We start from the raw sequence: 27842 nt of genomic DNA on the forward strand, positions 1-27842 counted from the left end.
ACCAGTGTGGTGAGCAGGCAGATTATCTATGTCTGCCTACTGTGGGGATCTTCATCTGCAGCATATGGGGCTGGTCCCAGTGAGAGATGGAATACTGAATCAGATTGGACTCTGGCAATTCTTATGTTCCCTTCTGTCTCCCCTGCCTACACAGGGGGCGGAGGGAAGCAACAGATTTGCCTGGATTCTGGGCAAGGTGTAAGGGAGGCACTCCTTCTTCCTGAAAGGATGGGGCTGGGTTAACCATCTCTCAGCAGCACACAGAGTGCACCGTGCTGGTCCCCACCCCCACTTCCTCAGTCAGCCCTGAGGCCTGCCTGGAGCGCTCTGGCGGTGATTTAAACGGCCCTGGGCTTCGGCTGCCACTGTTCCTGCAGTGGTGGCAGGGAGCCTTTTGAATCTCTGGGCGCCAAGGCAACTGGTCCTTTGCCCTGCCTATCAGCAGGCCTGCTCTGTGCCATCTTTCATAGAAGACATGCGGCTTCTTACCCTGGAAACGTCCTCCCCAAATCTGTTCATCAATCCACCTCTCTCTCTCTCCAATCAAATCCCTCTTGAGACCTCATTGCTGCCAGGATGTCTGAGAAGGATATGTGTGTGTGAGAGAGGGGGTGGCAGCAAACTCTCCAAGCCCCAGAAAGAGGACTTAGGTAGTTATCACACTCTCTCATGATTATCAGTGATCACCCTTGCTCCTTGGCTGGCACCTCTTTGTCAGTTTGTGATCCTCATTGTATCATGGTCGGACTGCACTGTATCTTGCAGTAATTTCTTCACCGTGGCCCAGGTCTGCTTCGGTGTCCTGTGTGAAATGAATACAAGATGCTGGTTAGGCATATCGTGGCCCCATTTAATGGTTGGTCCACACAGAGGATAACAGCATCCTAATGCTGAGTGGGTTACTCTTTTAAAGTAAGTAACAGAGGCCAGTGTTTGTAAGTTCTAACCCCACTTACCCATGGAGGGTTCAATGCATCAGCTGGGTGTCCTGGGTCCAATTGCATATGGGTAAGTGTCCAGATCACAAAACATACCACCACAACTGATGCTAGATAGTACCTTTGTTGGCAATCAGAGCTGAACAGCTGGAGATCAAATGTCCCTGGAGAATGAACAATCTTTGCAGCTTTAGAAGTTGTCCTTTAACTATGGGGCTGAGGTACATTGCTGGAGCAACCTGTGTAGGAAGCTGGCACTGTGTTTACTGTAAACCTGCATGAGACTTTAGTTTTCACTGGTGTCGGACAGGAAACTTTCAAAAGTGCTAAATGCCATGCCATCAAAGAAACTAACACCCCAAACCATTCTCCAGCATGAGAGATCTTATCACTTGGGGCTTTCTATTTTTACATCATCATTATTTAAAGGGATGTTTTTCCACGTGTGGAAATTCCCTGTTTTCTCCTCCAAATTCTCAGAAAAGAATTGCTGATAGTTGGCTCCATGCTGTCTATCAGTCTGTGTTACAGAATTCCTGGCCGCCTCCAAGCACTCACAGGATGACAAGGGTCTGAACTAAAATCCCAGAGTGAAACACCCTTGGGAACTGCACAGGTCCTTAGATGGGATTTTCAAAGGTACCAAATTCCTAGGAATTTCTGCTCATAAATCACTTGGGTGCTTCTGAAAATTCCCCCTTGTCCCTCCCCCCCAGTATGGAGTTTGGACTAAGGCCAAATTTTCACAAGTTCCTAGTTGTTTTGGTGCCTCCAATTTTTGTTACATCCTGGAGACTTTAAAGAGGCCCGATTTCTAGAAAGTGCTGAGCATCCACTCTCTGACACTCAGAATTTTCAGGATGTCCTCAACTGGGCAGCCTCAAAACTGCAACACCCAAAATCACTAGTCACATTTGATAACTAAGGCCTAAATCAAAACATTGGACTCGAATACTCCCAAACTTTGGGGCAGTTTGGCTCTGAATAGAGATGTAAATGTTCAGACCTTTGAATGGGCAGATTGACCACCCACCCACTCTTATACCTACGGACACATTGAGTAATATCCAGATTCATCTTCTTCTTGGGGTTTGTCTTGTCACCATACATCATTATTATACATAAAAACCCAGCCCAAGATTTCTCCTGATTTTTGTTTCTTCCCAGGATTTTCCGCACAGGGCTCCTCTAACCCTATACCTTGTTTCTCCATATCAGAAAGGGGCTCACTTTTTTTGGATTCTCTGGATCAGAGATAATCAGTCTCTGTAGTGTGAGGAATCATCAGAAATAACCCTGCATCATTTTGCTGGAGCTCAGAACCTGTCATAGGCCCCAACCTCCCCTTGTAAGTTGGCCACATCTACATTTAAACAGCTATCACAGCATAGCCGCAGCAATAGCGCTTCACCTTGGGCGTTAACTAGTGATGAGAAGGGTTCTCCCATCGCTGTAGATAACCTACCTCCCCAAGAGGTGGTAGCAAGGTAAAATGGAAGAATTCTTCTGTCAACCTAGCTCTATCTACACCAAGGGGATCGGCTGGGCTGAGCTAGAGCTGTGGATTTTTTTACAGTCCTGAGCCATGTAGCAGATCAGCCTAAATGTTTAGTGCAGTCTTGGCTTAATTCTGTTTCCTAATAAGAAGTACAAAGGCCCAGATCCTCAAAGATATTTAGGCATGTAGTTGCCATTGAAGGATATTGTCTAAATATCTTTGGGTATCTGGGCCTAAGGGTATGTCTACACTACAAAAACTACAGAGGCACGGCTGCACCGCTGCTGTCTAGAAGTGTAGATGTGCACTGCAGCATCAGAAGAGGTGCTTCCATCATTTTAGTAAATCGGCCTCTCCAAGAGGTGGCAGCTAGGTCCATGGAATAATTTTCCTGTTGACGTCGTGGCGTCTAAACGAGGATTTCCATTAGCTTAACTGCATTGCACAGGGCATGAAATTTCACAGTTCTGAGGAAGATAGTTAAACTAACCTAACTTTGAAAGCCATGTCTACTCCACAAAATTGCATTGGCATATGGCCACCGCAGTCATTAAATTGCTCATGTGGCTGGATCAGGCTCAGAGAATGAACTGCCCTGTAAACAGTTCCTGCAGAACTGGGCTGAAGTACATCGTGGGAAGCCTGCACCATTGCCAGTCATAACATTATTGCTCTGTGGAGGATGACTGTCACTTCCCTTTGCTAGTCCTCCTTAAAGGAGGTGGGAGCAGGGAGAAGAAATGATGGAATGGAAGGTGTCCAGGCTCAAGAACAGTGATTACAAGCAGTTGGTTTCTTGCTTTTCGGATCATGTTTGCTCTGTATGTTTATTTGTGCTCAGCTTTCCAGCTGAACTTCTGCATTCATAACTTGGACTCCGTGGCTATCAGTGAGTTTGCTTGTAAGCCTGCTGAGTTTTGATGGCTATTCCATGGAATGCATCCATCCCTGAGGGATTTGGGCATCTCACATGCATCCCCTATGCATGAACCTAAAACTTCTGAGCAGCCTAGGCAGCATTCAACTTTCCCCTTTTTTGGCTGTGTGGAGGCCACATCTGGAGTATTGTGTCCAGTTCTGGGCCCCCTACTACAGAAAGGATGTGGATGCATTGGAGAGGGTCCAGTGAAGGGCAACCAAAAATGATTAGGGAGTAGGAGCACATGACCTATGAGGAGACGCTGAGGGATTTGTGCTTATTTAGTCTGCAGAAGAGAAGAGTGAGGGGGGATTTGATAGCAGCCTTCAGCTTCCTGAAAGGAGGTTCCAAAGAGGATGGAGAGAGGCTGTTCTCAGTAGTGGCAGAACAAGGAGCAATGGTCTCAAGTTAGAGGGATGGGGGGGGGGTCTAGGATGAATATTAGGAAAAACTATTTCACTAGGAGGGTGGTGAAACACTGGAATGGATTCCCTAGGGAGGTGGTGTAATCGTCATCCCTAGAGGTTTTTATATCCTGGCTTGACAAAGCCCTGGCTGGGATGATTTAGTTGAGATTGGTCCTGCTCTGGGCAGGAGGCTGGACTCAGTGACCTTCTGAGGTCTCTTCCAGCTCTATGATTCTATGATTCAAATTCATTTGAACTGATTTTGGGATCTGATTTGGGTAAAGAGCAAAGGAGCAGTTCTGAGTCTGCAGATTACAGCAGTTTCTTGTTTCTCCTCCCTGTCCCAGGCAAAACATCTGCTCCTTTTTGTGGCAGCAGGATCGGGCCCCACGCTATCAGCAAATGAATTCACTTATTACCCAGTTGGAGATCCAGATGGATACTTATGGGAATTTTCTAAGTAGTATTTAGCGTACAGTGGAAACCATCCAGGAAAACCTACTGACAGTAAATACATCTCAGGAGACACTTACATCAGAACTGGATTTGGGATCTGCTGCACTTTACGTATAAAATATCCCTCTGTCAAGGGATTTTGACACACTAGATAAGAATCCTAAATCTGGAAGTTTTGTTATCTCCCTTGTGCTAATGGGTACATCATGCACAAAGAAGTGAAATAGTTTGTCTATGCTCATGCAACAAATCAGGGAAATAGCCAGAAATAGGGCCCAGATTTCCCTACACATAATGATCTTGCCATCATAGGCCAAATTGGGAGTGTGAGTGTGCCGGGGTAGGGGAAAGAGCCTTGTATTAAGAAGACAGAGAGCTGGTTCTACTGGTTCATGGACAGAATCATAGAAAAATAGGGCTGTAAGGAACCTTGAGAAGTCATCAAATCCAGCCCTCTGTGCTGAGACAGGCTCTAGTAAATGTGGACCATTGCCGACAGTTTTCTCCGCGCTGTTCTACAAATCCTCCAATGAGGGGGATTCCACAACCTCCCTTGGAAACCTGTTCTTGAGCTTAGTTACAGTTAGAAAGTTTTTACTAGGATGTAACCTAAATCTCCCTTGCTGCCCGGCCCTCTGACAGAGAGGGGCAAAGGGGGCAATTGCCCCAGGACCTGACAATACAAAAGGGCCTGGAGCTCCCACCTGCTGTTGTTTCTGCCCTTTAAATTGCTGCCAGAGTGTCACGTGACCCACTCCAGGCAGCACTGAGGGATGCCTGGGGGAGGTGCGGCGCTCTCCAGGAGGTGCTGAGCGCTACTTAGCCTCAGCCCCGCCCCTTCTTCCCCAGGCCACGCCCCTTCCGGGGTCATGGAGCAGCCCCTCCCCCAACTTACCTAAGGGTCTGGCAAGGCAGTCGGTCCTTCTGCTTGCTGCTGATTAAGCCCATTACTTTTCTTCCTGCCTTCTTCAGATCACCATCCCCTTAATATATTTGAAGACTACGATCAGGTCCCTCCTTCCCCCGTCTTTTCTCAAGACTAGACATGCCCAGTTTTTTAGCCTTTCCTCCTGCTAATCTCCTGCAGAATGATATTCGCCTTTCTCACAACCACATCCCACTGCTGATTCGTTTTCTTATGAGATCTACGTTGTGGATTTGGCACAAGCCGGGCAACTGAAACAACGATGCTTTAAGGCTTTTTTCCAGACTGATGCAGTTACAGCTGTTATTATCCAGCTGGCTCAGCGTAGGCGCCTGCTTGCTGGTGCCAAAAGTATTTTTCTAGGAATGTGACAATGTTAGAAAACATTTAGATATGAAACTCCATTCCTTATGGGAAAGGCTTGTTAAGATGGAATCACTGGATGGCCATCTCGTTAAGAATTCCATTGCCCCTGATGAGAGGCGGTTTCCTCAGCTTTAACCTGAGGCCTGATCCCTGTCTCCCTTACACTGGTGCCATGTCATTGATTCCAGAGGCGTGTCTCCTGATTTGCTCCCTCAGGAAGGCAGAATCCGGCTTACTGCTTTTGGCACTGCTTTTCATGACATTAGTGCTGATTTGAGTGTGGGAATGACCAGTGCGACCTGGCAGGGCTCAGCATGACAAGGAGTAAATCCATGAGCACTTGTTTGTGTTATCGCTGCCTAGCAATGTGTTTTGATCTTGCAAATGATTTTATACTTATCCCTTCATCAGGCTCTTGTGGGCATTTAAAGGGTAGCTTTGCTTGTAAAAATTAAAAACAAACAAACTTGCTTTAACAATTAATTGTGGGTTTGAGTCTCTGACCTCAGGGTGCCCAGGTTTTACTGTGTATCTTAAAGATCCATTAAGAAAGCAGAAAGTTCCCTATTGGTCCATTGGGGCCCCATCCTGTCCTATATTCCTTCTGCTGTAAAAATTCCCTTTGGAGCACACGGTATGCAAGGAATGTAAGTTGAGGCAGCATATAGTGAGGCTTGATGCTGTTCACTTTGGAGTCAATAGAAAACACCGATGCAGGAGTAAGCCCTTCATATGCAACTTGATTAATAGCCAACCTATATAACGCTTTCTCCCCCTCACTTTCCGTTTCCCCTACACCATCTCCTTCTGCCCCAGCCAAAACAAACCCATCCTGGCTAGATGTGTTAAAGATTTTCCATCTGTGAGTGGAGTGAGTTTTGCCTTGTGCACCAATATTAAGGTCATGGGCACTTGTTTGGATATGTCACACCACGGCACCAGTTAGGCAGCCTCATACCACATGTCCCTGATCCCAGCTCCAGCCCTGGGGACATCCTCACCGTGGCTCTGGCCTCAGGAGTGGCTACACCGCAACCCTGGCTCCAGCTCCGGCACATAGGTTAGCCGGCACATAGGTTAGCCACGACGTGGCCCCGCTCTGGCAGCAGCCAGGCAGCTCCAGCCTTGGGGACAGCAGAGAGGTGCCTGGCTGTGCCAAGCCTTTTGTTTTAAGCAGCCCCCACAGCCCCACCAAGACTACCACCACCAGCTTACCTTCTTCCACCTCCAGGTACAAAGGAGGACCTAATTAGTGCAGGGCTGCAGGCCTGCTGCTGCACGGCTGTACTAACAAGGTGGGTGGGACTTAAATTATATCTGCGTGCCTGCGCAAGCATGGACTCTAGAGGGAACTATACTGGCTAGTGTCCACCTTTGAGGTTCTTACTCATGTGCACAAAAAAAATTTGCAATATAACCGTCGTTATTTGTTTTTAATAATCTACAGTCATTTACTTAATCTAAATCCCTTTAAGCCCCTTTTAAGCAGCTCAGTGATGATCAAGGAATATTTCCTAGTTATATTTTTCCCCATACTTTTTTTTTTTTTTAATCTCTTAGAAAGCCTGTCTTTGCTGCTGTGTCCTTCCATGCTGCTTTATCAGTGTATCACTGACAGCAAAACTTCTGCTGCAGGATAAACCATAGCTGTTCTCTGTATAACCGTGTGATGGCCCTTAAACAGAAGGCTGATGCCATGCTATAAAAACACATCTTGGCTCGGGCATGATATAAGATTCTTCCTGCGTCTGGCCACTCTGGAATTAATATAGAAACTGCCTCTCTTGCGATGTTTCAGCATTTCTACTTCCATTCCTGGGCAGAATGCGGACAAACAGAGATATAAAACCAGGGGAAAACAACAGGAGAAGAAAAGTAGAGGGGACTTGCAATGCCCAGGATTTTGAAGCAATCAAAATTGATTTGAATCCTCAGATAATCCACCCCAGGGTTTACACTGAGAATTGCCAGTACTCTGTAGGACTTTGGGAGCGTAGTCATTTGCAGGCAAGTTCTCCAGTGATGCCCGCACATAAGATCAATCAAGATTACAGTAACAGGCCTCATTATCGAGTTCAGGGCCTTGATTTATAAGGCCCTCCCAGGAACTTGGGGCAAAAACAACCTTCAGGCAAATACCCCCCCCTGCCCAAACTTTTGGGACATGTAAAATCTGAACCCAGATCCATCTTGTTGCTGCCTTTCTGTAGTATGTCCCATGTCGCACTTTCCTTTGTTTCCTCAGTCCCAAGCAGTCCTTTATTATAATCAAGGAAATTTTGAAACCACTCTCCAGTCCCCTAGTGCAGTGATTTTCAAAATACAGGATGTGTCCCACTACTGGGTCAAGGAAAGTCAGGCACTGGGTTACCTTGCTGTAGGGTGACAAGGTGACCGGCGGAAATGCTAAGGAAGCTTCCTGCCTGTCTTGGCACCACATACTGCGCTGTGCCCCTGAAGCGGCCAGCAATAGGTCCAGCTCCTAGGTTGGGGGAGTAGCCAACTCTCACAAGATAAAAAAGCAAAACAAGTCAAAAAATGAAGCCAATCCCACTTCAAACCAAGCCCAAAATGAGATTCGTCCATTTATGCTTGGCAGTGCCTGGCCACAAACCAGGAACCAGCCAATGGGAGTGAGGAGCCAGAGTTTGGGGTGAGGTATCCTGTGGAGCTGGACCTGCTGCTGGCCACTTCCAGGTGCAGTGCCAGGAAACCTGCCTCACCATCCCACTGCAACACTGACCGGGAGCCGCTGGTGGTAAAACTGTGCCCCAGCAATCCCCTGTCCCAGCGATAAGCCCCCCCAACCCAAAAACCCTTCCTACACCCCAAACACCTCATCCCCGGCCCCCCCAGACAGATCCTGATCCCCTGTACCGCACCCCCATGCCCCAGCCCAGAGTTCCCACCCACATACTGAACCCCTCTGCCTTGCCCCCCCCAACCTGCACTCCAAACCCCACATCTCTGACCCCACCCCAGACAGCCCACGCCTCCAAGCAAAACTTCATCCTCCACACCTTCAGCCACTCATCCCTGCAGCCCCACCCTGGATTCTGCACTCTACTCAAAAGATATAATTATGCTGGGTCGGGGCATCAACAATTTTCTTCAACTGGATCGCAAGAAAAAAAGTTTGAAAACTGCTGCCCTAGTGCATGACGAGGACTGATGTTAAACACCATTTCCTCGTACTTCAAGATAAACAAAATAAACAGTCTACTATACTTGCCTCTGTCTAGAAAAGTACAGCAACCAGTATTTACAGATAAACAGAGCTGCACTGCCTGCTGGAATCTGTGGCAATGAATAAAAACCCGCCGGTGTATATAAATCAGCAGTGGCATGCCAGTGTCCTGTCAGCAATGGAAGGCAAAGGTCATGTTGACTGCAAGCAAAGGCACACGCTACAGTCATATTCATAAGCATGTCTATGTGTAAGCAGGTAATTTTTGCATAGGAGTGGTGTGGGAGGGGGTGTTACATGACTTTAGGATAATGAGACAAGAGTCTTTTTTTTAGTGACTTTAAAGTTGTTTTTTTCCCATCTGACACTTTTTTTTTTTGGTAATGTTCTAAGAGTGTTCTTGTTTTTCTGGCATCTTAGAGTAATATTTCATGCCTCGATCAATGTAATTAAGGCAGTGGCTGTACTTACAACTCCTGCCGAATTGAATTCATGTTTATCCACACTTGTCAGTAAAGTTCTTGGCTATGACAATGTTTTTATAACAGAGGCACTTGCCAAGGGTGGATGTTTATTACTTCGACAGTAACCATTACGGCCAAACTCTGCTCTGGGTTATGCTTGTGTAAACCCAGAGTAACTCCATTGGAGTGACTGGGTCGCACTTTCTGGTAAACCTCTGGAAGGCAATTAGAGGGTTTTCTTCCTACCCAAACCTGCCCCAGCACACAGAATCCCAGCTGCTTGGAGAATATTCCATGGAATCTGAGGTAAAGGTGAGGAAGAAAGATGTGGAGACCGAGTTTCTCCCCTCTTTCTGATCTGAGGCTTCCCTAGCTCCCTTAGCTGCATGTATCCTCCTCATCTTGGAGGGCTGTTCTGAGCTGGGTGGTGGGATATCTAGCACTGCTGCAGCCTTCTGAAGGACCGACCATTCTGGGAGAGTATTGGCTATCCCAACCCACATCAAGCAATGCTGACATTTTAGCTCAGGTATGACATGGAGGGGCATGGCAGCAACACCTAGAGAGATCATCCCTGCGCTCTGTGTGCAGCTTCATGTTTCCAGGATATCTTTGGTATCAAGATCTTCAGCTACACAAAGTGAATAGCCAGAGTTGGCTTACCTTAACCCAAGCTGCGGTGGCATCTACATAGTGGGAGGCTGATGGGAGCAAATGCTCCCATCTTCTTCTCTTGAAGAAGGAGGAGTAATGGACACCTATGGGGGCTGTCCTCAGTATTCTTCTAGTAATTAATGGAGTCCCCTGCCTTGACAGCAGGACCAACTACCATCCCTGACAAATTTTTGCCCCAATCCCTAAATGGCCTCCCAAGGATTGAGCTCACAATCCTGGGTTTAGCAAGCCAATGCTCAAACCACTGAGCTATCCCCCCCCCCCATGGTTGCAAATTTACGGGTTTATACTAGACCCACTAAATTGAACGCTAGATGGTCAGCTTCTAGGCTATGTCTACACTACACACTGTGCTGGAAGAGGCAATGCTAACGAAGCACGGATTAGCATTTTCTCACACTTGATTTGCATAAACGCTTCCGATCCATTTTTGCACTAAAACAAGCAATGTGGATGTTTCCTTTTTGCGCAAAAAACCCAGGGAGGCATAAGGATCTTGCACAAAGAGGGTTTTTTGAGTCAAAAGGAAACGTCCACACTGCATGTTTGTGCGCAAAAACCCCTTGTGCAAAAATTGGAAGAGATTATGCAAATGAAGCGTGAAAAAAGCTAATCTGCGTTTCATTTGCATTGCCTCTTCCGGCAAAGCATGTAGTGTAGACATAGCCCTGGCGCATTGATCTTCTGGTAAGTATAGACGTACCCTTAGAGGAGATGGTTTTAAGATCCTCCTGGAATAATTGGGTTTCCTATATGTGAATTTTTGCACTACGTGATCAGAATGAAACCACATGCAGCTTTTCACCTCCTTCTCCCTCCATTATAGGAGTTAGATTTTTTTTTTTTTGCCATTCTTTTCACAGTAGGCCCTCCTACGAGACATGCCCTTTTCACTGACCCTGAATTATTGCTCCCCACTGTCTTAGCAGCACGGTGCTGTTTGTTAGTCTAAGAGGCCGTGTGACCACTCCTATTTTAGCCAGCAACAGGGCAAAAGCCTCCGACTCTATAGCTGAAAGCTGTAACCTACTTTCTTCCTCTGCAGTTGGGATACAGGGCAAGATGTGTGACAAGCACAGACTAGAGGACACACTCACATTTGGCACCTAGAGGGGAGCTCCTAAAATTTTCCACAACCTGACTCTTATCTATGTTCACGTATGTGGCAAATTTCCATGGCTTGCAAGCAGGCTCTAATTCTTATGACATCCTGGAACTTTTCCTTACTCCAGCTAGGATGCGTCAAGACTGATCAAATCTGCCAGTTCAGTGAAGGTAGAGGTTAACCTGACGTCCCAAGAAGGGCATTCCAGTCCATAGAGGTCTGCTTTAAAAAAAAAATGTTCCCAGCTAAACAGTGTTATAGAGTTTGGAACAGCCCACAGATTACTGGCTTCCAAGGCTTAGCTGGCTGAGAGATCCTTAACCAAAGCAGACAGATTCCCTGCCGTGGCACTGTTTAGAAAGTTTAAATGGACTAATGAAGTCTCTCTAGCTTGGGTGATATCAGGTCAGTCTTTTTTTGTTGCCCCACTCCCACCCCTTGCTTTTGCATGCCGCCGCAGTATGAACAGAAATTGCTGTCTGCTGTAGCACCTCTGCACACTGTGTGCATTTGAATCAGACTCAGCTTCTAAATCCCAGGACCGCTTTGCTTTTCAAACATGTTATTGTCCAGGGCTGGATCATTTTCAGGCCGTTTGTAACACTGTGTACCGATGCAAGCAGAGATAACGACAAAGGGCCATGAAATCTTCTGCTTCAAGGCATCAGCTGGTTGCCACAGAGGTCAGGCAGGAAATTCCCACACTCTCCTGCTCAGTGTTGCACAATCTGCTTGGCATATTTGGAGTTATTCCCTCTTCATCTGAAGCACTGGGCACTGGCTACCACGCCAGGCAGAATAGTGGACTCTGCATTCATTGATAGCGTTGCATTATTGATTTTTATATTTATGATTTGTTAAGAGTAAAGTAGATAGCAGCATAAATGTACATGGTGTTCTACAGACAGAGGGTCTGGCTGTCAATTACTTTATCTGTGAATGGGTGATCTGGGAGTAAAGATGACATTATGTCAACTTTGTATTCCCCATATTCTGGGGTTGAGCAAGGCTCTGTCTGTGCCCCAGAGCTGCTCCAATTTCTGTTCTGTGTTCTGTTGCTCCCACTGGGTGCTGGGAAGGAGAGGATAGCCAGAGTGAATTTTGGCTACACTCCAACTGCTCTTCCCTTCATGCCCCCCAGTCCAGCCCTTGTGTCAGCATGGAACTCAGGCCATGTCCATACTTACCACGCTGGAGATCGATATTCTGGCGTTCGATTTAGCAGGTCTAGTAAGGACCCGCTAAATCAAATGCTGAGGGTGCCCCCAGTCAACATTGGTACTCCTTCATTCATGAAGAGTAAGGGATGTGATAAGAGCATTTGCTCCTGTTAACCTCCCACTGTGGAGACAGTGCCAAGCTCGGCTTAAGGTACCTCAACTCCAGCTACATTATTTATGTACCTGGAGCTGTGTACCTTCAGCCAACCTTCCGAGCCAACCTTTTGTACCAATTCTATAAAGGCTGCAGAACTCCCCTGCGTGGACTACGTACAATAAAACCCCTTACTTCTTCTTATGTGGTAACTCCACTAATGGAAATTTGCAACCATGGCGGCCCATTCTGTCCAATCCTTGGCTAGTCTTTTTGGGGAATTAATAGTCCTTTGTCCACCCAGAATGCCACGTCTTCTTTTTCTGCTTCATGTTTTTCCTGGCTAGTGCCCCAACCCTGCATGGCTTGCTGCACCTCTGGAAATGTGCCCATCAAATTGAATCTTGCTTTTCAGAAGCTCTCTAACTCATATTTTGAGTTCCTGTCATCTGGAATACTTTTTTTGGTGACATGGCCTAGCCTTGGTATTTTCAATAGCCTCCTATTTTACCACAATTTGAAGGACTTTCCTTTCTTTAATACTGATTAAGTATCATAAAAAGTCCTCATTTTCATTGAGAATTAGGACCCCAGAATAAGATGTAATCCTTACTCCAGAGCTTATATGGACTCCTTAGTCTATATCTTATAGCACTGGAACCCCACAAGAGAGTTACTAGAAATTTTCAATTCAAAATGGTTTGCTAATATTTTTGTTTTTGGGTTGGTTTGGTTTTTTTAACTAAAACATGGATTCATCATCTGTTTTGACAAATTTTTTCAGGTTTTTGTTGAAAAAAATCAAATCCCAAAAAGCTTCTGAATTCCATCAACTGAAAACTGATACTGTTCTACCAAAAAACCCCAACATCATATATATTTTACATCATTTAATGGGGTGCCAATTTAAAATGAGAGAGGCAATAAACATTTATGTCCAGCTGAATGCACACACATGGAATGTTGTGGCTATGCACGCACCAGTCGTGGTTCTCACAGGTCCGTGGATATGAAGCTGTGGTTTTCATTACTGTCCCCACCATGGAATGGCAAGATAATGACTCACCCTGTGATGTTATATGGAATTTTGGGGCTGTAGGGACCACAGTGACAAGTTGTATGGGCCCATGGTGCCTGGGCTCCAAGAATATTCAGGGCCTCGGGGCCCAGCTCCACCAATGTTAGGGGCAAACTCCCTCTAAGAGCCTGATCCCTCTCCCAAGCTCTTTCCCAGAGATCACACACCCCTCCCACACTCCAAGGGTGTGTCTACACTACAAAGTTAATTTGAACTAACAGCCGTTAGTTCGAATTAACTTTCATAGGTGCTACACATACAAACCGCTAGTTCGAACTTAATTCAAACTAGTGGAGCGCTTAATTTGAACTAGGTAAACCTCATTTTACGAGGACTAACGCCTAGTTCGCATTAAGTAGTTCGAATTAAGGGCTGTGTAGCCACTTAATTCGAACTAGTTGGAGGCTAGCCCTTCCCAGCTTGCCCTGGTGGCCACTCTGGGCACCACAAGGGAAACTCTTCTGCCCCCCTCCCGGCCCCGGAGCCCTTAAAGGTGCTAGCCTGCCAGCACCCAGCCAGCAGACCCTGCACGTAGCACGGCATGAGCCAGCCACCTGTTGCCACCCAGCCCTCTGCCTCTTCCCAGGACCAGGCTGACGGCTCCCAGGATCCTGCCCGGGGCTGCAAGAGGCGGGCGCCCACCTGGTCTAGTGCGGAGATCGTGGACTTCATCCTGGTTTGGGGGGGAGGCCTCCAACGTCCACAATCTCCGCACTAGGCACAGGAAAGTGGCCGTCTAGGGCAGGACAGCTGCCAGCCTTGCCACCAAAGGCCACATGCGAACCCAGAATCAGGTTTGCATGAAAATCAAGTTGGTCCAGTGAGACCCCCATCCCTGAGCTTAGAACATAAGAATGGCTGTACTGGGTCAGACCAAAGGTCCATCTAGCCCAGTAGCCTGTCTGCCGACAGCGGCAAACACCAAGTACCCCGGAGGGGATGGACTAAAGACAATGACCAAGCCATTTGTCTTGTGCAATCCATCTCCAGCCTTCCACAAACAGAGGCCAGGGACACCATTCCTAACCCCTGGCTAATAGCACTCCATGGACCCAACCTCCATGACTTTATCTAACTTCTCTTTAAACTCTGTTATGGTTCTAGCCTTTACAGCCTCCTGTGGCAAGGAGTTCCACAGGTTGACTATTTGCTTTGTGAAGAAGAACTTTCTTTTATTAGTTTAAAGCCTGCTACCCATTAATTTCATTTGGTGTCCTCTAGTCCTTCTATTATGGGAACTAATGAAGAACTTTTCTATATTCACCCTCTCCACACCACTCATGATTTTATATACCTCTATCATATCCCCCCTCAGTCTCCTCTTTTCTAAGCTGAAAAGTCCCAGTCTCTTTAGCCTCTCTTCATATGGGACCTGTTCCAAACCCCTGATCATTTTAGTTGCCCTTTTCTTAACCCTTTCCAAGGCCAAAACATCTTTTTTGAGGTGATGAGACCACGTCTGTACATTGCACTGAAGATATGGCGTATCATAGTTTTATACTTCCCCTCCTCCTTCTTCCCCTGGCTTCCCCCTTCCAGCTTCCTCCTCCCAGCTTTCCCCCTCCCCTCTCCCACCCTCTCTCTTCCTCTCTCCCATCTCCTTTTCCCAGTCTCCCCAGAGGTTAATCCCTCCCCCCTCCAGTTTTGTTAAATAGAGTTTCTATTGTTGAACACACGTGTCCTTTATTTTTTTCATCAGGAAGAGGGGCTAGGGAGGAGTAAATGGAAGGAGGAGAGGGAGGAATGGGGCACAAGCCCCCGATGGGAGGACTGGGGTAGCTCTGTGAGCTCCTCAGGGTGGAAGCTCTCCTGCAGGGCCTCCTGGATCCTGACCTCCCCTTGATTGACCCCTCCGGATTGCAGCCTGTGGCAAGTGCAGCCGGGCTGATGGCCGAGTGCTGTGATGTGCCGAGTGCGGGCACTCAGGGCACTCCAAGAGAGGACTGTTTTGCTGTCCCTCATTGAGGTAGACAAGCAAGCGGGGAGCCCCGAGAACTGTCTGTCCGGGGTGGGGTTCGGGTCCCTTTAAGCACAGCCCTCGGCTAGCCTGAGGCAGCAGCTCCATGCTCTAAGTCCTAACTTGATGCCCTGCCAGCACTGCTTCCGGCCAGCCTTAACTTCGGTTATGGGTCCACTCAATGTGGACATGCTAGTTCGAATTAGCAAAACGCTAATTCGAATTAGTTTTTAGGTCTAGATCCGTTAGTTTGAATTAGCTTAGTTCGAATTAACTAATTCGAATTAAGTTAGTTTGAATTAGTGCTGTAGTGTAGGCATACCCCAACTTCCTGCCCCATCCCAGAGCCCACACCCAGCATCCAAACACCTTCTTAGAGCCTGCACCTCTCCAGCACCCCAGCTTCCTCTCAGAGTCTTAGGCAGGTGGGAGTGGGGGGACTTAGACCTGTTCTGGGCACCACCAAAAATTATCCAAACCTGCCACAGTGACCATGAAGTTCTGATTCTCCAAGGACTGCAAAGGGGGGAGAGTCTGGGATTTTGGGACTGTAGGTCAACCAAGATCTGCAGCATTTGGGCTTGCTGCCTGAGAAGACTCGTTATGGTTCATTTCCCTCTCTGTGTCCTGTTGGGCCTCCCCCTTTTTCCTGTACTCTTTGCTTGGGTCCATGCAGTCAGCCATCCTGGCCCTCCAAGTCCTTTGTTTGCTGGCTTTGTTCTGTGGTAGCACTGGCTTGTAGGACCTCACAGAACACATCCTCTATTGTCTTCTTCTTTCTTCTCATCAAGGTTCTGCATGGTGGGGGTAGAGGGACACAGTAGGGCGCTAGCTAAAGGGGGGAGAATGCAACCCCCTATCTAATCCCTCCAAATGACTTCTAACTTCCCCCAGCCTGGGGACCCAGTCCCCTCCCTTCCACTCCCACATTACCTGGGGGGAGGCATGCCCTGTCCTCTCACTGTGCCGGCAGTTCATCCCTCTGGGGATCTGCTGTGCACTCTCCTAGGCAGCCTCCATCCACCCTGCCTGCCTGGTGACCTGGGAGAGTACAGTGGCTGGAAAAGGAAAAGCTCTGCTCTTTAAAATCTCCAATGATGAAGATCCCACAACCTTCTAAGGCAATTTATTCCAGTGTTTAACCACCCTGACAGTTAGGAAGTTTTTTCCTAATGTCCAACCTGTACCTCCCAATTTAAGCCCATTGCTTCTTCTCCTATTCTCAGGTTAAGAAGAAAAAAAAACTCCTTTCTCCTTGTAACAACTTTTTAAAAGGTTGTCATACCCCTCTCAGTCTTCTCTTTCCCAGACCAACCCTTTTTTTTTTCAATCTTCCTTCATGGGTCATGTTTTCTAGACCTTCAATCTTTTTGTTTGTTTGTTTGTTTGTTTGTTTTGTTCTCTGGACTTTTGTCAATTTGTCCATCTTTCCTGAAATGGGACAAAGAAATAAGAAGGAATAAGAAATCCTCCGGAAAAGGGCTTATTTTCCGGAGAATCGCATCTAGACTGGCGCTTTTCTCCGGCTTATCCCCAAGCCGGAAAAAAGCGGCAGCCATGTAAATGCAAATGCCGAGGGGGATATTTAAATCCCCCGCGGATTTGCAATTCCGACTCGTCTCATTAGCATCCCTTTTCCGGAAAGGGGTACCAATGTAGACGTAGCCCTCATGTTTTACTTATGACACTCCACCAATACATCCCAGAATGATATTTGCTGGGTTTTTTGTTTTGTTTTGTTTTGTTTTGTTTTGTTTTGCAATTGTGTTGCACTGTTGATTCATATTTAGCTCAGAGTCCTCTGTAACCCCCCAATCTCTTTCTGTAGTATTCCTTCCTATGCAATCGTTTCCCATAGTGTTTGTGTGCAACTGATTGTTCCTTCCTAAGTGGACTACTTTGCATTTGTCCTTATTGAATTTCATCCTATTTATTTCAGACAATTTCTCCAATTTGTCCAGATTATTTTGAATTTTAATCTGATTCTCCAAAGCACTTACAACCCCTCCAACTTTTTTCTCATTTTGTGCATTATCTTTCGAATTTTGTCCCTACATACTTGTGCTATGTGTTTATTTCCATTCTTTGTAATTGGATCTACTTTCCATTTTTGTAGGACTCTTTTTGGACTTTTAGATAATTGAAAATCTCCTGGTTAAGAAATGCCTATTGAGAGATCAGCTTTGGAGCACCTTTGCAAAGCAACTTTATAAATCTAAATTATCTAAATCACTGATGAAGACATTGAACAGAACCAGTCCCAAAACTGATCCCTGCAGGACTTCACTCATTATGTCCTTCCAACATAATAGGAATGGATTTCCAACATTTATGTGTTCACTTTATAGTAGTTCCATTTAAGGTATATTTCCCTTTTCCTAATGAGAAGGACATGTGAGACTGTATCAAAACCTTTACTAAAGTCAAAATATATCAAATCTACCATTCCCCCCATCCACAAGGCTTATTACCCTATCAAAGAAAACTATCTTGACAAATCCATGGCTAACTATTTCTTGTCACCTTATTATCTTCTAGATGTTCGCAAATTGATTATGTAATTATTTTCTCCACTATCTTTCCGGTACAGAAGTGAAAATGACTGGTCTATAATTCATCAGGTTGTCCTTATTTCCTTTTTATAGATTGGCACTATATTTGCCCTTTTCCAGTCTTCTGGAATCTCTCCCATCATCAAGAACTTTTTGAAGATAATTGCGAATGGCTCAGATATGTCCTCAGCTCCCTGAGAATTCTAAGATGCATTTAATCAAACCCTGGTGACTTGAAGACATCTAATTTGTCTGAGTAATATTTAACTTGTTCTTTTGTTATTTAGCTGTGATCCTACCCCATTTCCACCAGCATTCACTGTGTTAGACATCCAGTCACCAACAACTTTCTTGGTGAAAACAGAAACAAAGAAGTCGCTAAGCACCTTTACCATTTCCAGATTTTCTGTTATTGATTTTCCCTCTCTCGATGGCTACGTCTAGACTGGCACGATTTTCCGCAAATGATTTTAATGGAAAAGTTTTCAATTAAAAGCATTTGCAGAAAAGAGCATCTAGATTGGCACGGATGCTTTTCCGCAAAAGCACTTTTTGTGGAAAAGTGTCCGTGCCAATCTAGACGCGGTTTTGCGCAAGAAAGCCCCGATTGCCATTTTCGCCATCGGGGCTTTTTTGCACAAAACAATACCGCGTTGTCTACACTGGCCCTCTTGCTCAAAAGCATTTGTGCAAGAGGGCTTTTGCCCGAACAGGAGCAACATAGTATTTCCGTAAGAACACTGACAATCTTACATGAGATCGTCAGTGTTTTTGCGGAAATTCAAGCGGCCAGTGTAGATAGCTGGCAAGTTTTTCCGCAAACACAGCTGCTATTGCAGAAAAACTTGCCAGTCTAGATGCAGCCGATGAGTAAAGGGCTTACCCTTTCCTTGGTCTTCCTCTTGCTTCAAATGTATTTTTAGAATGTTTTCTCATTACCCTTTATGTCTCTAGTTAATTTGATATTTATTTTGTGACTTGGCTTTTCTGATTTCATCCCTACATACTTGTATTATAATATTTATATTCATCCTTTCTGTAAATGGACCTAGTTTCCTTTTTTTTATGGACTCTATTAAATCATTGATGATCTCCTGGCTAAGAAATGCCTATTGAGAGGTCAGCTTTGGGGCATTTTTGCACAGCAGTACTTTACCTGCCCTCCACCCTCCTCCAACTGCATGGATCCTGCACAGCTCTACACTATTGCAAGCACAGGGTACATGAGCCTCTAGCATTTGCAGAGTTGCAAGAAGAGCCTTGTGGTTATTTTGTGGAGGACAGGTTGCTGTGGGACACAGTGAGAGCCAATTCAAGGCTATTAATGGTGTTCACAGAGCAACTGCCGACTGGAGACATGTGTCATACTGTACAGTAACACATAGTCGAGTGCTTTTGCTACCACCAGGCACCCTGCAGCATCTCTGGGGAACTAGAAAAAACAAATTATTTTCCCAAACAGTAGTTTGAGTAACAAAAAGGATTTTTCAAAAATTCTGTGCAAGCTATAAACAAATACATTGAAAATGTAATATGTTTATGGAATAGAGCTTAAGACGGGGAAAGAACATTCATGTCCAGTCTGGCTACATAGACAGCAGACCAGGGTGTGTCAATCTGCCATTGTCCTCAATGGCACTGGCGTGGAATGGTAGGGGTAATGATTAGGCTGCAAAAAGAAGTGATGTAAGGAGCTCTCCAGGGACTGAAACAGACGGCAAGCCTGGGATTGTTGAACCTGTAGGTCCTCAAAGTCTGACACATCTGCGATTCGCTGACCTTTACATCCTGGTGCATCTCCCTCTCCTTTTCCTGCTGGGACTCATGGGCTTTTCTCCTACCCGCTCTTTCCTTCTCTCATCTGTCTGCAATATTCACGCTCCAGGTCCTGTGATCTCGCTGACTATGTCACCCCGAGTCCTCTTCTTTCTCATCCTTCTGTGGTTCAGGCATGTTTTGAGAAACTCCTTCCAGACTGCACCAGCAGCGGCTGCAGATAAAACACACAGCGATACCACCGGGAGACCTGTCCTCTCATGTTGCCCTAAAGTTTTAAACAGGACATCTTTATCGACACTTCTGCTTCTGCACACTTGTGCCCGGCACTGCTTGCAGCATACATGGTGATTATAGCCCCCCACGGGTGAGGGAAACGAGGAAGAAATGTCAGGGGTGCATGCAACCATGATTCGAGGGCAATGGACTGGAATACTTCCACTTTTTTTCCATAGGTTGTAGCTGCTCTCTCACTCCACAGCTACTGTTGGTTGCCCCGATGCTGCGTGGGTCTGCTGCCTGTTTACTGCAACTGCACCTGCCACAGTTATGGCAGTCTGATGTGGGGAAATGTCCTCCATGAAAGTTTGATTGAGATCTCTCAGAATTCAAGGGAAACCCCTATTTAGAAACAGATCTGTATGGCTACCCTGGCCTTACTCTCCTGTGCAATGACAAGCAGATGCCAGCCCTACCTGTGTGCATTGTACCTCCTTTTGGCCAGAGACAAATCTGAGGGTAGACATGTACAAACAGGTCCACACAAGACAACCTACATCCACCAGACTTCGTAATATAGACCAGGCCTTGGTGATTTGCCCCAGATCACATGGGAAGAACATTCTGAAGACCATGCTTGAACCCACAACTCCCAAGTCCTAGATCTCTTTCTTCTTGCTAAGCCATCTTTCTGTTTTAAAATGTTGCTTTTAATGTCCCCGGACAATATATTTTATTACATTAGCATTAACATTGCCAATGTGTACTAGTGAGATAAGCATGAAATACTTTGCAAAAGCACAAGAGCTAGCAGAGAAAACAAACATTAGACACCCAGGGAATTGAGAGCAAATGCTGCTTTCTCTGATAACACAATATTTGCAGCTCACAGCAGAAGAACTTCAGCGCTGACCCAGTACCTTCAAACCAAACTTAGTCAGGGAGAGAGTCATGTGCACATGCCATGACAAAGGGGGGGTCTTCAGAGAGAGGGGATGAGCCGATACTGCCACTCATGCAAGCTGTTTTTATTTCAAGACAAAAAATACGGTAAATATTCTTATTAAATTATAAATTTGTAAGGGAAAAATATGAAACAAAATTAAATGTGTGTTCTGAGCTATTGACAGGAGTTTGGATCCAAGCAGTCATTTCTCAGTGGGGGTATGTCTACACTAGGAAACTATTGAGAAATAACTAAAATTGATTTAATAATTCCCTAAATAACAAAATCAAAATAGTGTGTCCACACTACATGGAAGCCTCGAAATTAGTCTGAGGCAGGCTGGATTAATGTGGACATGCTACTTTGAATTAGAGCCCCAGGAAGCACTGAGGAGTGATTACTCTGAATGACTCTGGGGGTATGTCTACACTACCCCGCTAGTTCGAACTAGCGGGGTAATGTATGCATACCGAACTTGCTAATGAAGCCCGGGATTTGAATTTCCCGGGCTTCATTAGCATAAAGCCGGTGCCGCCATTTTTAAAAGCCGGCTAGTGCGAACCCCGTGCCGCGCGGCTACACGCGGCACGGGCTAGATAGTTCGAACTACGTAGCCATTCCGAACTATCTGTACTCCTCGTGGAACGTAGTATGGCTACGTAGAATGGCTACGTAGTTCGAACTATCTAGCCCGTGCCGCGTGTAGCCGCGCGGCACGGGGTTCGCACTAGCCGGCTTTTAAAAATGGCGGCGCCGGCTTTATGCTAATGAAGCCCGGGAAATTCAAATCCCGGGCTTCATTAGCAAGTTCGGTATGCATACATTACCCCGCTAGTTCGAACTAGCGGGGTAGTGTAGACATACCCTGAGGGAGTAGTTATTTTGAAATAGCAGCACCAAAGCATCCACACTAACACTATTTCAAAATAACAATTTCAAAATTAGCGTTATTCCCTGAGAAAAGCAGGAGTACATATTTCAAAATAAGCAGCCCGTTATTTCAAAATAATGGACTTCGTAGTGTGGACACTCCACTTATTAATTCCACCTAAAGGAGATTATTTCAAAATAAAGCCCTAGTGTAGACCAGGGCCATAAGCTTGAAGATTTGGTTGGTGTACATGGATACTGGTGTGAGTACAGAAATAAAAAAGGCAAAGAACAGGAGTCTGCCTATATATTGCCCCAGATGGATGCTGGTTCCTCTGGAGTTCACATTTGGATTATGCCTCTCTGGTTTTCAACAAAAGGTCATTTAAGATCACTAACACGCTGCATCTATGGCTTAAAGACGCTGGCTCGGTTCCATGAAGCCTGAACATGCCCAGACTGAAAACCATTAGTGGTGGATCCTAATAGTGCATATTCTGTACCGTATTAGCTCCTCAAGTCTTCACATGTCGGGTGCCTAGCTCAGTTTACACCTTCCTTTCATCTCTGGCTATCATAAATGACAAAAAGGATTCCATGGTTACTTGTTAGCCCCATATTCATGACAAAAAGGTGTGCAGAGGTTTGGTACACATTTCTATGTAAGGTGAATCTTGCGCAAAACATGATGAGCAAAGTCCTTATTTAGAATGGAGACTCTTCCAGGCCAAAAGGCTTGTGGGTCTTACAGTGCACTATCTATAAAACTGGGCCATATGCCAACTGGAGAATTAGCTAAAGTGTATCTTTATGGCCAGCTGAAGCTCATGGAGTTTTCCAGAGCGGCCCATATCCATTCTCATCTTTGCTGGAGATGTGTGCGCTGCAGAGACCCCACTATAGGCTGTGTCTAGACTACACAGTTCTTCTGGGAAATGACACAAACTGCGAACCACAATTCGCATGTCTTTTCCCACTTTTTTTCAGAAGAGGCTTTTCCGACATTTGGCCTGTCTACACTGGGCCCAATGTTGGAAAAAAACCCTTTTTCAGAACATTCCTTCTTCCTCATAAAATGAGGTTTACAGGGATGCCAAAAAAATGCGTCTGCTCTTCTGAAAAAAAATTGAGAAGAGCAGACGCATTCCTTGTATGCAGCAGAGTTTTTCCAGGATACCTCCGATGCTTCAGAGAATACCTCTGCAGTTTAGACGTACCCACAGCGATGCCCCAGCTAGCTGTAAAGTGCTGTTACAAAACTTTGGAAGGGTTTTCCCCTAATGCTGTAGGCCCTATATACAACAGCAACAGAGTATAGGGGCTGTCCCATCCTCTTATCAAACAAGTGAGAACTCCTCCAGTGCAGATGTAACCCCGACAGGAAGAACTGAATCTGGGATCTCTGGAGCTTAGTATTCAAGCCTCTACAGCTTGAGCTAAAAGCCAAATGCCTCTGAGATAAGGCCATAGAGGAAATTCATCCTTTCTCACTGTAAGGGGTCTAAGTGCCACTACATGGGACAGTGAAACACACCGGCTGTGTCTAGACTGGCCAGTTTTTCCGGAAAATCAGCCACTTTTCCGGAAAATCTTGCCAGCTGTCTACACTGGCCACTTGAATTTCCGCAAAAGCACTGACGATCTCATGTAAGATTGTTAGTGTTCTTGCGGAAATACTATGCTGCTCCCGTTCAGGCAAAAGTCCCTTTTGCGCAAAACTTTTTTTTTTTTTGCGCAAAAGAGCCAGTGCAGACAGCTGAGATTTGTTTTGTGCAAAAACGCGTCTAGATTGGCCACGGACGCTTTTCGCGGAAAAGCGTCCATGCCAATCTAGACGCTCTTTTCCGAAAATGCTTTTAACTGAAAAGTTTTCCGTTAAAAGCATTTCCGGAAAATCATGCCAGTCTAGACGTAGCCACCCAGTAGGTGTGTAGGTTACACAGGCGGGTATGTAAAACAGCCATAGTCTGGCTCAACACAGGCCCCCTCTCCTGTCCTCAGATAGAGGTCACATCAGAGGCAGTCCTGGAACATACACAGCTGTGGTAATTCATAGGCAGCTCTAGGGGGAATCCCATTAATTACAGCAATTACTGGTTGCCGTACTTTATGCCAAGGGTTGTAGCAGTTCCTGGAACATCCACAAACAAGGAGGGAAAAAGGAGGGTTCATAGAATCATAGAACACTAGGACTAGAAGGGACCTCGAGAGGTCATCGAATCCAGTCCCCTGCCCTCATGGCAGAACCAAGCACCATCTAGATCATCCCTGACAGATGTCTATCCAACCTGCTCTTATATATCTCCAGAGACTGAGATTCCACAACCTTCCTAGGCAATTTATTCCAGTGTTTGACTACCCTGACAGTTAGGAAGTTTTTCCTAATGTCCAACCTAAACCTCCCTTGCTGCAGTTTAAGCCCATTGCTTCTTGGTCTATCCTCAGAGGCCAAGGAGAACAAGTTTTCTCCCTCCTCCCTGAAACACCCTTTTAGATACCTGAAAACCCTTTTCATGTCCCCTCACAGTCTTCTCCTTTCCAAACTAAGCAAGTCCATATTTAGCTTGTGGTCCACCATGACCCCTTGATCTGCAGTACTTCTCCTTTCTGCAGTACTGCTTCCTAGACAGTCGCTTCCCATTCTGTATGTGTGAAACTGATTGTTCCTTCCTAAGTGGAGCGCTTTGCATTTGTCCTTATTAAACTTCATCCTATTTACCTCAGAGCATTTCTCCAGTTTGTCCCAATCATTTTGAATTTTGACCCTATCCTGCAAAGCACTTGCAACCCCTCCCAGCTTGGTATCATCTGCAAACTTAATAAGCGTACTCTCTATGCCGATATCTAAATCGTTGATGAAGATATTGAACAGAACCAGTTCCAAAACATACTCCTATGGAACCCCCCACCTCTTGTTATGCCCTTCCTGCAGGATTGTGAACCATTAATAAATACTGTCTAAGAACTGTTATCCAGCCAGTTATTCACCCACCTTAAAGTAGCCCCATCTAGGTTGTATTTCCCTAGTTTATTGATAAGAAGGTCATATGAGACCATGTCAAATGCCTTTCTAAAGTCTTGGTATACCACATCTACCACGTCTTCCTTATCCACCAGGCTTGATACCCTATCAAAGAAAGCTAATAAAACAGCCTTTGCTCCCCTGTCCCTGGGAAAGGCAATTCTGCCATGAGAAATCTCAGCTTTTAACATGGGTGAAATTGCTACTAAAAGCTTACATGCTGGGTGAGAGTCACGCCAGTCACCATGGAGGAGAGGAAAGATTGCTGGAGCAAAAGGTTTATTTCTGGAACAGTCAGTGAATACAGTTCATTTTGGACCGAAGGCCTGTCCCCAAAGCAGAGCCCGTTCAGTTTAGGGCTGATCATGGCAGTGCAGGCCAAGCCCTAGCATGGACCAAACCCACAGGGCTTCCCCCAGTTCTTGTGTTCAGGACCCGAAGTTCAGCGCTTACTGCTCCGTTTGTAGCTGCGCATCTTGAGGCGTTTGTTTTTAGTGTACGTTTTTAAACCCGCAGGCCCCCCCCCCTCCACGTTGGCCCTTCTGCTCCATATTTTGAGAAACATAAAAAGCGAAAGAGATTGCTATTAAAAATCATCTCTATGGGTTGCTTCAGCAAGTGCTTGCTCGTTACATGTTTCCTCGTTTTCTTAGCCCGGCTTTCACTCTCTGGATTCACTTTGGGAAGGAGCTGCTCATGGAGAGGGTCAGTCTATCCCACCAGCTCTCTGTGCCTCCCTGAGGCATGGTACCTATCGATGGGCCTTTTTTATTAACAATTACCAGTGTGATGTCTGGCAGGCCACCTTAAGCACCTGGCCAGCAATTGATTGGGGCGATGCCTGAGTTGCAGAAGGCCGTGTGCCTTTGGGATGTGCCATGATGGAGCAGACCGTGGTATCTGAGAACTGACGCAAGAGTGGGCCCAATCCTCTGAAGCATCCACAGCAGGTGCCAGGCACATGGCCTTTCATGGGAAGTGTGCAGCTGCACGCAGGATCGGGCCCCTCTGGTGGCACTTCCAGGTGCAGACCCAGGTAATCCCAGCTTGCTAGTAACGTGCAACTTCTCGTTTCTCGGTAAGGCACGGGGCTTAGCCGGGCAGAGAGCGAAGCTGCACAGACAGTGCCTGGCCCTCCCCCACCCTCCACCTGCAAACCTCCACACGAAGGGAGTCTTGTTTCTGCGCAGAGCAGGCGAGTTTCTGCTTTAATGCAAACATCAAAGTCCCATCTGGAATGCGTGTGGCTCTACCTGGCTGTGAGAAAGGCAGAGCCAATGATCATTAAACAGATTCTGCGATTGTTATCGAGCCATAACAGTCAAGAGGAGGCAGAGCGTTAGGCCTGCCAACAATGCCTGTTGGTGTTCTCCCCGTGAAGCACTTTATTAAGCCCTATAATCATGTTAATATTCATGTATCTTGGCAGCCATTTTTTAAAAGCTTTTCAACATATTCCATGATGGGAAGCACTTTCCTTACGTCTTCAGGCAACTCACTCCTCAGGGCAACAGGTGTGTGGCCCACACAGCACCCGGACAACGTCCCTCTCCCTGCAAAGAAAAAGGGGATTTTCTCTTCCTTTATTTTATTTAAAAGCTAATTAATGCCTCTGTGTTCCATTGATGACACGATTTCACCACCAGTTAGCCCAAAAAAGCGCTGAGCTCTTTCCCTCCTCTGCTTTGTGGGTGTTCCCCAAGAAGGAGAGGGCTGCCCGCAGACTTAGTCACATTTGCAAATTCCAGTGGGGGAAAACCAGGGTTCCCGCTAACAATGGGTTAACAGCCAAATGAAGTGCTGGAAAATGCAGAGAAGCAAAATGTGGGTCTGGCTTTCAAACCCAATGGCCAGCATTCAGGGATGTTCAGGTTCTGAGAGCTTGGATCTGCTTATTCTGGAGAAAGGAGCCATTTATCAAATTCAGCACTGGACTGAGACCTAAGAGTATTCTCAGGGAGGGAGGCTGTTAATCCAGTTGTTCTTGCCATTCCTTCACTGTCAGTCCGGTGGCAATTTGCTGACACAGCCCTTTACTTTAATGGCCACATGTGACCAGACGTCTGCACACTGGCTCTTTAAGGGTAAAACCTAGCCCTGGCCAGTGCTGAGAGAGTGAAGCCCACAGCTGAGGCAGATACAGCCAATTAGGGGCCAGCTGGGGCTATATAAACAAGGGTTCCTGGAGGAAAGGAGCACAGGGTACAGTCTTGCTGGGGGATAGGAGGGATCTGGCTGCCAGAGCAACTGGAGACTTCCTGAGCTAGAGCAGTGCTGGGGAAAGGCAGGCAGAGCTGAAGTGTTTTAGTGTGACCTCACTACCAGGCTGTAGGCCTGAGACGAGGCCTGAGAATACTAGGGCGGTAGATGGAGCAGTGCTGGGGAGAGGCAGGCAGAGCTGGAGAGTTTTAGCCTAACCTCACTCCTAGGCTGCAGGGCCTGAGACAAGACCTGCATGTACTAAGGCTGTAGGGAGGCTGTCAGTGCAGGCAGAGGCAGCAGGTCCACACACCCTTGCCAATGATGAGTGGCCATTTCAGACTGCCGTTTGCCCCTCTGGTGGGGGCTAGATGAAGACTGGCAGTGGGTCAGTGAGGCAAGGTGGGGATAGGGGGTCCCTAGAGTTTGGGGGCACTAGAGTTTGGGGGCACTGTCAGGGCAGTATGCAGAGGGAAGGGTTCCACAGTCTAGGATGGACATGGGTCCTAACACAGAGGTGGAGGAAAAATAGGCTATGTCTATACGGTTTGGTTGTGTGGAAAAGTGTCTGGCCAATCTAGATGCGGTTTTGTGTAAAAAAGCCCTGATTGCTATTTTAGCCATCGGGGCTTTTTTGCACAAAACAGTACTGTGCTGTTTACACTGGCCCTCTTGTGCAAATGATTTGCACGAGAGGGCTTTTGCCCGAATGGGAGCAGCACAGTATTTCCGCAAGAATACTGACGATCTTACATGAGATTGTCTGTCAGCGTTCTTGCGGAAATTCAAGTGGCCAGTGTAGACAGCTGGCAAGTTTTTCCACAAAATCAGATGACTTTGCGGAAAAACTTGCCAGTCTAGACACGGCCCTTCTGTGGCCATTTCTTTTCTCAGAGCTGATTCTCCTTGGCCATAGGCTCTGGACTTCTCCCATGACCCTTCTAGTGTTCAGCCTCCCAGACCTGCCTC

The sequence above is a fragment of the Pelodiscus sinensis genome, chromosome 4 (genome assembly GCF_052426305.1).
Source record: "Pelodiscus sinensis isolate ZL-2025 chromosome 4, ASM5242630v1, whole genome shotgun sequence".
Taxonomy (NCBI): Eukaryota; Metazoa; Chordata; order Testudines; family Trionychidae; genus Pelodiscus; species Pelodiscus sinensis.